The sequence below is a fragment of the Pseudorasbora parva genome, chromosome 11, assembly GCF_024679245.1.
Source record: "Pseudorasbora parva isolate DD20220531a chromosome 11, ASM2467924v1, whole genome shotgun sequence".
Taxonomy (NCBI): Eukaryota; Metazoa; Chordata; class Actinopteri; order Cypriniformes; family Gobionidae; genus Pseudorasbora; species Pseudorasbora parva.
In genome coordinates, this window is record NC_090182.1 from 36,104,569 (window position 1) to 36,116,931 (window position 12,363).

Sequence of the window (12,363 nt, forward strand, 5' to 3'; positions counted from 1 at the left end):
TCGACAGCATCACAGGCCCTCCAAAGAGCAGGGATCGCAATTACACTGCCTCGAAAGAGACCTCGTCAAACTCTGAGGCAGCATCCTTTATTGAGGGCCAATCCCAGAATGCACTGTGCAGATCTTATAAAAAGAATTATAAAAAGTACAAATTAATGAATGAATTAAAAATATAAGTGTATTTATACTAATTAATTAGTAAATATTGACTTGGTTTTGGACAAAGTGTTTCTGCTGTGTAATATTTACTTATAAACTACCATTCAAAAAGGTAAGGTAAGGGTAAGTGAGATTAAAAAAGAAATGAGGAAAAATAAATTAACTATTAATCTCAGCAAGAATGCATTAAAGGTGCAGTGTGTAGTATGATGATCTATTGACAGAAATGCAATATAATATACATAATTAAGTTTTCAGTGGAGTATAAATACCTCACATAATGAAGTGTTATGTTTGTATTACCTTAAGGTACGTTCACACCGAAGGCGAATAGAGCGTCTGGGGCGAATGATTTCCATGTTAATTCAATGGAAAGGCATGTTGACGCACGTCTGGAGGTCCTGTGGCACGATAGACCTTTCGCGCGGCGTGATGGGCGCGATTCCTCCTCATTTGCGCGTCCAGTTCGCACGAATCACACAAATTGAGCGTCTTGCACGAGGGGTGCTTTTTGCGCATTCACGCGTTTGCGAATTCAAGCGAATTCGCGTCTACGCCCGAGTTGGAAAATGTTAACTTTGGCATCAATTCACGCCGCGTTAACCAATGAGGAGCCTGCTTGTTGCTGTCACGTGGTAAAGTGACGTGATAAAGATGAAGATTTTGTTTTTCAGCACGACCTGGCACCTGCTCACAGTGCCAAAACCACTGGTAAATGGTTTACTGACCATGGTATTACTGTGCTCAATACCTCTCCTGACCTGAACCCCATAGAGAATCTGTGGGATATTGTGAAGAGAAAGTTGAGCGACGGAAGACCCAACACTCTGGATGAGCTTATGGCCGCTATCAAAGCATCCTGGGCCTCCATCAAAACTATCAAAATAGTTGATTTGATTAATAGTGAGAGTGATTACATTTATGCTAAAATAAATAAATAAAAATTATATGTATGCTCTATTTATAGAGCCTGTGATGAGGTCTGATGAGTGTCATTTGTGTGTAACTGAGTGCCTGGGAGGATGATGGGAAATGTTGTTCATGTTCAGTATTCTGGTGACTGTGACGGTCGGATGTGTGACCGAGAGCCTGGTGTGATCGTAACAATAATGATGCTGAAAATTCAGCTTTTTCATCACAGGGAATTTTATTTGACATTGTTTTATATATATATATATATATATATATATATATATATATATATATATATATATATATATATATATATATATATATATATATATATAAAATATATATATACATTACATTATATATACATTTTTAAATGCAGCCTCGGTGTGCATTTTTATGGTAAATTAAAAACACTTAAACATCAAATATCTGTGTTATATAATGTTGCATGGTATTATAACCCCAAATAAAAATCAAATCTTTGATTTATTATGAAAATGACACTTTGAAGGAGTGCTTTTTAACTGCATCCTAATAATTTATCATGCTTCCAAAAAAGGTGTTTGAAGAAGAAGAAAAAAATTAATTTTCTGATTACATGGAAGGTGCAACTCGAGCACTAAGCGCATTACCTTTCCGGGCTTGGCTGCATTGCCTGGAGAATTGCCAAAGACACAGTGAAAAGCCTCGAGCACTATATCCCCCTCACCAGCACTTACCACACGTGTCACATTCTATTTGAGTATGAATTGACATCCTCCATTACTCTATAGAAGATTTGCACATTTTCACCTCCATTGTATCCAGCGTTCGCCAATCCGCCTGCGATTGCTTGCTTTAGCAATTTCCGGCAATGCCTGGATGTTATGCCTCTAGCACATTATTCTCCATGCTAGCTTAAGAAAGCATAGCAAATGAAGACAACTGAAATCTATATCTTTGATGTCTTAAGGTGTCATGATTAACATAGCCTGCTTGGATTATTTACGGCCCCAAATGCTAAGGAGTCTAATAGCAGATAAGACGTGGCTGGCAGTAATCGCTCCGATGCATTATTTCTCTTGCCTTTAGCAGGATATTTAAAGAATCCAGCACCAGGGATCAAATCATTACCAGATTATGAAGCAGGCATAAGCCAGCTTTTAGATGCTTTTCTGGCTCAAACGTTCAGGGAACTTTTCAGAAGATGTTTCCTTTGGGTCAGAACTTTCCTTAGATTATATTCTTTCATGGGATCTCTCTTTGAAATGTTATATATGGCACAAAGCCTTGCATGTGAAAATGCTTAGTGTCACTATTTCAAATATTTTACTGCAAGTTCCAAAGCATCAAATAATAATTACTTTAATTCACTAAATCCCTTCATAATAATGAAGGATGTCCAGCAAATGCACTTAAAAAAAGAGGGAACCAAAGAGACCTAATACCTAAATGACGATAACCATTCACTTATGAAAGGAAAATATATTTACCAATATATTACTTCAAAATATATTATAATATATTGTAAATACATGGAATAATATATTGATGGTATTATACAATATATTATATATTCCTGTAATATATTGCAAAATATACAAATGATTGTTGCTTTCATATATTGCAATATATTGGCGAATATAAATATTAAATCCCATATATGTGAATATATTGCCTAATGTATTACATGATATTTTCCAATATACTGCAATATATTTTTGTTTCGTTTGGGTTAGCATTCCCATTCATCTCAATAGTTCCATGGTTAGGGCATTCCCATTTCAGCTTTTATTTTTTGCAGTAGCATGCACAGACGTCCATGTGGGCAGGCTCAAGCAGTCAAGTTAAGGTAAGTCAACTTTATTTAGCGCTTTTACAATGACGATTGCTTCAAAGCAGCTTCACTGTGTTAAACAGGAGTCAGGACAATGTTGCAACAAAATTTGATTTGGCTATACAGTATACAGCTACAGCGGCAATGTTGACAGATCAGTATTATAGTTTATACAACTAACTAAGACATAATAAATTATTTCTATTTGGATATTTAGTTGAATGACTTTGGGAAAAAAATGTGTCTATAAATGTGCAAGCCAAGCCAAAGGCAACAGTGCAAGGAACCAAAACTCCTCAATCAGGGCATGATGGAGAAAAATAAACCTTGGGAAAAAATAAACCTTGGGAAAAAAACAGGCCCAGTCGGGGTGCCAGTTCTCCTCTGGCCTATTGACAAACAGTGTATGATTATTAATCTGGCAACCTTACAGGTCAAAAATCATATTAGATTGGAATATTCAACATTTCTGAAATATGAATATTTGAAGGATCGGAGTCATCGCGCCGGAGACGGGTTTACTGAAGATGACGTGGAGGTGAGGCAAATTCAGAGGAGACACCGAATGACACGGGCTCAGCAGACACTCCAGGATGCGCTGATCATTAACCGATCGTCACTTTGTCCCATACATCAAATTCGTTTAACATGTAAACGCATTAACCTGCTCTCTGTCAGCTGTCAGCTTATTGAAGTGCATATTTTAATGTCATGTGTTCTCACATGCCGATTTAAAATTGTAGCCCATGTATATATAGCAAATAACTTTCATAAAACCATATTTCATATTTAAATCATATTTATTTTTTAATTGCAAGCAAAAATAATCAGTGATGAAAATTGTGAGTAACTCGATTCTGATTTCTTAAGTGTATTTTTAAAAGAGAAAACATCCATTGAAATTAAAGCAGTTATGAATGCAGCTTGAAAAGAAAGAACTCTGCTTTTTTACGTTAAATTGTTAATGTACAACACTTTGCCACCTTTTTTAATTAACCACAAGAAAACCTCAGATGGTTTTACAGAATGGTTGTTATAAATGTTACCAGATTATTAATTGCTTTCTCAAATATCACATGGCTGTATTTTTAGTGCTAGCAGCTAAAAATAAAAAATAAAAAAAAAGAAATAGTCAAAGAAATATTGAAATACTGACTACACTTGAGTACTTTTAAAATGGCAATTTTTTACTCCTACTTTGAGTAGTTTTTAGCACAGGTACTTTTACTCTACTTAAACTACATTTTTTGACAAGTAACAGCACTTCTATGTGAGTATGCTTTTTCAGTACTCTTTCACCAATGAGTATTTAATTGTAGATTCTGTTCTCCAACTCAGTCACAGTAATCCAGTAGCGATGGCTTTGGGAATGGCCTCACAGGGCAGCGAAGCATTCTGATAATTTTTGTCTTTTATCCCAATGAGACACAAATACATTTTCTGTCTTTTCTCAGTCTAGAAGGCACCAAATTAAAAAATAATTTCACATTTCTACTACATTAATGACCCAGTTTAAATACACGATTCATCTTCCCAGCGCTAAAGTACCCCTTTTTTGCATTTATTATTTTATTGCCATGTGACTAATTGCTCTGGAGCCAAAATTTACACAAAAAAACAAACAAAAAAAACATTAAAGCTGATGGCGCCACAATAATGCATTAAATGCGTTTAAGACGAGCCCTCCAAAAATGAGTCACTAAATAATCTTTTATAATATTATTAGATATTCAAGACGTCTACTGTCAATGGCTGCCAGTAGGGAAAGATGCTTTTTCACCCAGGGTAGTGTAGTTATCGACATCGACCAACAGAGGCTAACTGGATCATGCTAACCAGCCAAATCCAGACTCCTTGGAAGGCACACAAATCAATGTCAGTTCCCCAAAAGCCTTTGATCTTTCCCTGGTGTCTAACCTAGAACCTCCCCAGGGAACCGAAAGAGCCTTCCGGACTGCCAGCTCATCTGCATTCAGCATTGATCACCACACAAAACCACCCACTCCGTCATCTGTCATTTAAGGTCTGGAGCACAGACTCCCCAAGGTCATCCCTGGCATTCTGACATCACTCAGAACAGCCCACAGGAATATGGCCTAATCTAATTAGACTGATTATTTCAAACTTGGCTCGCTTCATCATATGGAAGGGCCCTAAAGTGTGTCTATATTAGCGTGTTGTGATCCGGATTGATTATTTACTTTATGCAGACAGTGGAAACATCAGTGGAAATGGAAGAGTTGGAGGTATTTTCAAGTGGTCAAGAGCTGGCTAGTTAGCATGGCCCCGTTAGCCTCTGCTGGCAGATGTCATGACTGCACACTCTGCTTCTAAAAATAATGAATAATCATTCATAAATAGCCATGTATTGAGACTGTTTTTATTTATTTGAAAGCTGTTATCAGTAATGTTTCATTATTATATATATATATATATATATATATAAAATCCTTTTGTTTGCTTAAATCCCACATCCATGTATAGCAGTGCATATATGTGCCATGTATATAAACTGGCAGTGTCTGTAAATGTAATTATTATTATTACTTTTTTTTGTGCAATTTGTTAAAATTTCTCTATAGTCCTTGGTTATTGTGTGTTTCTTTTTCTTTCTCCAGGAACCAGTGATGACTCAGGGGAGGGTAGCTGCTTTTATCTGGTAGTGTGTGCTGTTTGTGTCTACACAAGTTCCCTTTGGTGTGTGTACATGGTTTTTGATTTGGTGTATTTGGTGGTTTGGGTTTGGACAACCTCCTGAGTTGCAGCCAGCCTTGTTCCCACAAAGCCTGGCCTGGCCAGAATTGTTATATATATATATATATATATATATATATATATATATATATATATATATATATATATATATATATATATATATATATATATATATATATATATATATATATATATATATATATATATATATATATATATATATATATGTGTGTGTGTGTGTGTGTGTGTATTATATAATATTATATAATATTATATATATACTATTCATTTTGTGCTCAGTGACACATTTGTGTATTGATTTTGATGTTTGTTTTGGATCGTTGTCCCAATGGGAGATCCAACCCATTATAAGCCCATTATAAATCTACATCAGGTTTAGATATTTTATCTTTTGGTATTTGATAGAATCCATAATACCATGTATCTGAACAAGATGTCCAGGACCTCCAGCAAAAAAAAGGCCTACAACAATAAGAAGATCCAGTGGTATTTTTAGCCATAGCTATGGGGTACTTTTTATCCCTGTTTGCACCAAACCCATCTGGTAGATTTGCTGCCAAAAAGCTTTTTTATAGTTTCATCTGACCACAGAACCAGGTCCCTTTTGACTTTCCAGTCGTGTCTGACAACTGAATATGCTGGAGTTTGTTTAAAGATGAGCGAGGAGAATTCTTCTTGAATCCCTCCTAAACAACATGTGGTGATAGGTGTTTGTTTGTTTGTTTTTTTTTTTTTTTTTGGGGGGGGGGGGGGGGGGGGGGCTTTTCTGACCCCAAGACTCAACTAATCTCTGCGATTCTGCATCTGTGATCCTTGGAGAGTCTTTGTATTTTGTGACGCTCAACAATCTTTTGCTGCACATCAGAACTATATTCTTTGGTTTCACTCATTGTAAAAATGAATTTGGATTTTATGCCTCCTTATATTTATACTTCTGTGAAACAAGACATCCTAGCTGGACAATTACATGTTCCTTGTCACCTTGGTGTGCTAAAAAATGTAAATATTAATGTAAATATACTTCAGATATATTTTACTCATTTAAAATTCTAGGGGTACCAACAATTGTGGCCAATGTGTTTTAGAGAAAAGCGTTTATTTTATAATGTGATTTACCTCCCATGTTCAATTATTTTACTTAAATAAAAGGTTGGATTTTTGTGATAAAAAAAAAAAATGATCAAAAGGATAAACAATGCAGATTATTTTTTTTACAGCCATATTTGATCATTTGTAGATCAACAGACCATGACACTCTCTCTCTCTCTCTCTCTCTCTCTCTCTCTCTCTCTCTCTCTCTCTCTCTCTCTCTCTCTCTATATATATATATATATATATATATATATGTATATTATATATTATATTTAAGTATTGTTTTATATTTAAGTATTATATATATATATATATATTATGATATTCATGTCTCACCTTTTTCTTTGCCTTCAATTAGCAAAAAAATTACCTGCGTGTCCTTATTGGGAGTATTTTGCTAGTGCTTCACCATGTGTCATAGTCGGGTTCATTTAATTGATTCATGTTTCCCACCACTTGGAAATGCCACATAGATTTTTGATACACAGTTACAAAGAAATGCGTCACATGTGTTTGCAGGAAGGCCAAATAAGACGATGATTATACTTCCAAAGCTCAAAGTTTAATAATATAATTCCAGATTGCAAATGAACAGGTAGATGCAAAGCACACTAAAGAAAATAGTGACCTAAGCCCTATTCGGATGGTAATTGTTTCTCATGTTGAAGTCTGTAAAAAACATTTGCATGCCATCTCAGTGATAAAACTACATTGTGCATTCAGATGGTGACTTATTCATGGTGGAGATTTAATAATAGGAAAATAATATCCTCATTATTATTTAAACAGTTAATACATTTAATACAGCCTCTTATTTACATGAGCTGCATACATAATGCTGCAGTTATTTTAAAGGGTATGAAAATTCTGATTTACTCTCCCTCAAGTTGTTCCAAACCTGCATGAATTTCTTTCTTCTACTGAACACAAAGGAAGATATGTGGAAGAATGTTTGTATATAAGTAGCTTTTGAGCCAAAATCAGAATATATACAAACATTCTTCCAAATATCTTCCTTTGTGTTCAGCAGAAGAAAGAAATTCATGCAGGTTTGGAACAACTTGAGGGAGAGTAAATGAGGACAGAATTTACATTTTTGGGTGAACTAACTCTTTAACATAAGCCCCGTTTCCACCAAAATTACCCAGAACAATTTGTACCAGGAACTTTTTTACAGGACCCCCCCCCCAGACCTGCAACTGTCTGCGTTTCGACCGCGATCTAAAGTTCAGAGAAGATTAGGCAAATTAGTCCGATGACGACTGCGCGCGACTGTTCCTCCAAGTCATTGACAGACAGTAATCATTTTTGCGTAACCGCAAAAATTAACAAAAAATTATGACATTTTTTGTACCGATTGAAAGATTTAGTGGACTGTTTACATGAGACATTAACTCTAAACCGATCTGGTGTTTACATGTGATGACTTTCAATCGCAAAATAATTTTGTGACATGCACTTTATCTGCCGCATCAAAAATGTCAACGCTGTTTTCTCCAGCAGCTGGAATGTGTTAACTGTAGCCATAGCAACTCTTAACGGCCACCAGGACTAATACAGTATTATAAGCTATTTATCTGTTGTAAAGTGTAATAATAATCTCAGAAAGAAAAAAAAAATCTTCTGTCAGGCGCAGTTAAAGTAAAAACTGCATGGGGCAATATACGCTGTGTCATTATTCCAACATTATCTTCATAACTTACGAAATAAAAAGTTTACCCCTCAGAAAAATGAACTTTCCTCTCTTGTCAACATGAGCGCTGTCATGTCATGTAAGGACGCACACTTAAAAGTAATCGGTCAGGTCGTTTACATGGTGACTGTAAAAAAAATGAATAACGAGTATGGAAGAGATTCAAGCTGTGCTGCTTTTGTTGGTTATGTATAACGTTAGGTTTACTAAAGAGGTAATTAACAACGACAGAAAAGAGCACAAGCATATTCAGAAAGCTTGTAAAGCTAGATTTAAAATGACAATGTATATTATTATCAGCTTTTACGGACATTGAACGTGGGATGGCTGAGACGAACGCACGCCATCAGACAGAGAACTAGACTGATATTTACTGAACACAGACCGAACCTCGCAAAAGACTTTTACAAATGACTGATGAAATAAAATGCTGCGTGAGCTAAACCAATCAGCATGTTCAGCGCCCAAGTCCCGCCCTCGAAATTTCCTGAACTTTGAAAAAGTACTACCTCGCAAGCAGGGCCGTTTGGAGGGGAAAAATTTACCCGGAACTTCATTTAGACCCTGGTTCCTGCGGTCTAAACATACCGAGTACCACCCCAAAGTTCCTGGTTCCTGGGTAAAGTTCCTGTGGTCGAAACGTGGCTATACATAATTTCTGCTGGAATAATGGCACATTTCAAATGTTTACGTGCTTTTCTTCTTTTTATTTTTTTGAGCTCTGATAATATATTGCTCTTGTAAATTTCTTGCCAGCATTTCTGTGCACTTTCGGTCTTGTGGACTTACAATGGCGGCTACGTGCGCATGTTTTTGTTAAGTCCCCGAGACCGCAGGGTGTCCAATTTGTCATTTTAGGTATCCGAAGGGTGCTTGAGAGCGCCCCCTTTGAGGTCGATATGTGCCCTCGATGCGCACTTCTGCTAAGCCCACACTGATGCAAACTTCTTCCCAGCAGTCAAAGCAACATTACGTCATGAAAGAGCGAACTCAGAGGAAGACCGTCAGGGTTTATGTTTCCAGTTGGTACAGGGACAGAGTGTGTGTTGATCCATACTTCAAACTCTCACTGGAAATTGTAGATATCCAGGTACATTTTCAACATACTACGATTTGGTACATACTAATTCTATTTTCAAATACTATTTAGTATGGATAGTATGCAAATTGGGACGCAGGGCAGATCTATAAAATGCAACCAAATTACAGCGGTGCAACTGTACAGTGCTCTGCATTGGTCAAAAAGGATAAAAACAGTGAATTGTGATGTGATATAAAACTCAGAGATGTAGATTCGGACAGCAATTAAACTACCACACAAAACACGACCTTGGTGTTTGTGAAGATAAAGACAAAGTTTACAATTCCAAAACTTATTCCACAATGCAGGCTAATAGGACGATGCCAAGCACACTTGTCGTACAATAACCGGGCAATGAGTGACTGAGGTCCTGTCCTAAATGGCACACTAAACCCTCATGGTCTTCCGCTGAGTCTGCAATTTCACAGCGTAATACCACTTTGACTGCCGTGAAGAAGTCCGCTGAGTAACCCGCACCAATGGGGGCTCGTCAGAAGTGAACATCGAGGCTGCATATTGACCTCAAAGTGGGCGCTCACAAGCACCCTTCTGAGATTTAAAATGACAAATGGGACACACTGTGGTCTCGTGGACTTAACTGACACGCTCATAGAGAGGCCATTGTAAGTCCACAAGACCAAAAGTGCACATGAAGTGTGCCATTTGGGACAGGGCCAGTGTATGAGGTAGTTAAACACAGGTGAAGAGAGCAAACTCTAATGACATGACCAAAGGAGTGGTGAGAAAAGACTTATGACTAATATATATTAAAAAAAAAGAATGTCTATGAAAGCTAAATAAACTCAACTGTGACAAAAAAAAAAAAAAAAAAAATACTGGGCTATATAAAAATAAATACATAACGATAACTTGAGTCTAAAGAAGCTAAGAAGAAAATTCCGTGGCGCAATGCATTAATTTACTTGGCCCTGTGTCAGGTAGATAGTTGAAAGAGTAAACATGTGCTGGAAGACTAATGGAAAACTCATTAGGGCTGACAAAGTGGGTTTGTTTCGGATAGTTCTCTTTGTGTCAAAAATTAACTATTTACCTCTTCATTATGTTGTGGGGTTATTTTCAGTGATTAGAGCAGAGTCATTGTACGCTAATTAGAGACAACAGGCTGCCACACAATGCAGATAATAAATTGTTTTTAATGTTTTTTTTTTTTTTTTTTTTTTTTTTTTTTTTTTTTTTTTTTTTACAAGTGCTTGCATAGTAACTTTCATTCTGCATTCTTATTTGACTGTTTTAGGATGTTTGTTGAATATGGTTCTGAATATTCTTTCCTCACTATTGCCAAAACTGCCCTTTCATTACACTTATTCCCTTTAAAGGAACACAGCAACATTTTGCGACTTTAGCTTATTCACCAAATCCCCCAGAGTTAGACAAGTCCATCCATTCCCATCTCCATGCATGCCATAACTCTGTCTGATGCAACCATATGAAGGTAAATTGATGCCATAAAGAATTGCATGCGCAGGGTAAGATTTGTGAAAGTGCACATAAGATTCCAAGTGTACATAAAATTCCATAAAGAAGTGTGTACATAAAGGAGTAAATCGTATTTCAAGTGTAAGAAGAACATATTTGCAGCATTTTATTGTTATTTGTAAATGTAATTTATGTCTTGTGAAACTAAAAAATAAAAAATAAAAAAAAAGTTTGTATTTAATTTGGATATGTATATTTAGACATTATGAAAGACTGAAAACCTACTCGCACAGAGGGCGTGCTGGGGACTATTTTCAGGCACTGCATAATATCATTGTACTTGCTGCATCCATGGTATGGGAGCAAAGTTATCTGATTATTACACAGGAATGAGAGTATAGTCCCTAGCCATATCGGTCTAGAAAATCGCAACTTTTAATGTTCCGCTCTTAACCATTGATGCACTGAAGCTACACAAGGACCGCCCTCTTCAAAAAAAAAGTGACTGATCACATCTAAATTTTTCAGTTGGCTCAATTGAATTTCTGTGAATTAAATTGCATCAATTTACAGAATTTCAATTCGCCCAACTGAAAAATGTAGATGTGGTCAGTCACTTTTTTTTTTTTTACAGTGCACTTATTGAGCAGTAGGCCAGCTGGAGCCATTTATATCCAGTCTTTGTGCTAAGCTAGGCTAGAGGTGGGTGCATCAGACAGTATGGACCTATCTAACTCTGGAATATACAGTGAATAAGCTAAAGTCCCAACAAGTTAGTGTGTTCCTTAAACAATCCATAATAATGCTACCCATGTATGGTTGTTTTGATATGTTCTTCTGATTTAACATAATATATATCTTATTAATATGTTCATGTTCTGAACATGCTTTGTGGTATGCAGGGAAGGAAAAATAAGCAGTTTTTCTTTTTTTGTTGTTGTTGAATGGAAGTCAGTGGAGTAGAGGCTTCAATATGCTGAATAAACCATTTTTGTGAGGAAATAGCTTATCATTTAATGAATCAACAGCCCATCTTCAATATGTTTGCTCTTAAACATTCATTTCTGATTAAATCTGTTTATGGTACTTCTCATTCATTTCTTTGGCATCTGCAACCAGTGATTAAGTGACGTACAACTCTGAATAAAATTCAATGATGTCAAGGCTATAATGTGATTGGCTATCAAGGCACACAGGATTTAAGTTTCCACTGCACTTTTTCCAATGATAGAGCCACGGACCCTTATATCTTCCAATAATGAGACCATCTCTGGTTGTCGCCTCACATTGGATTAGTCTGGGTCCAATAGTTGTGCAAAGACTACAGGCGACTGCCAACCTGCACATGTGTTGTGTACATACATGTAAGGATATAACTATATCAGCGAATATTAATATAATATAGTCAAACCAAAACTACAACTGCAAATATACAAA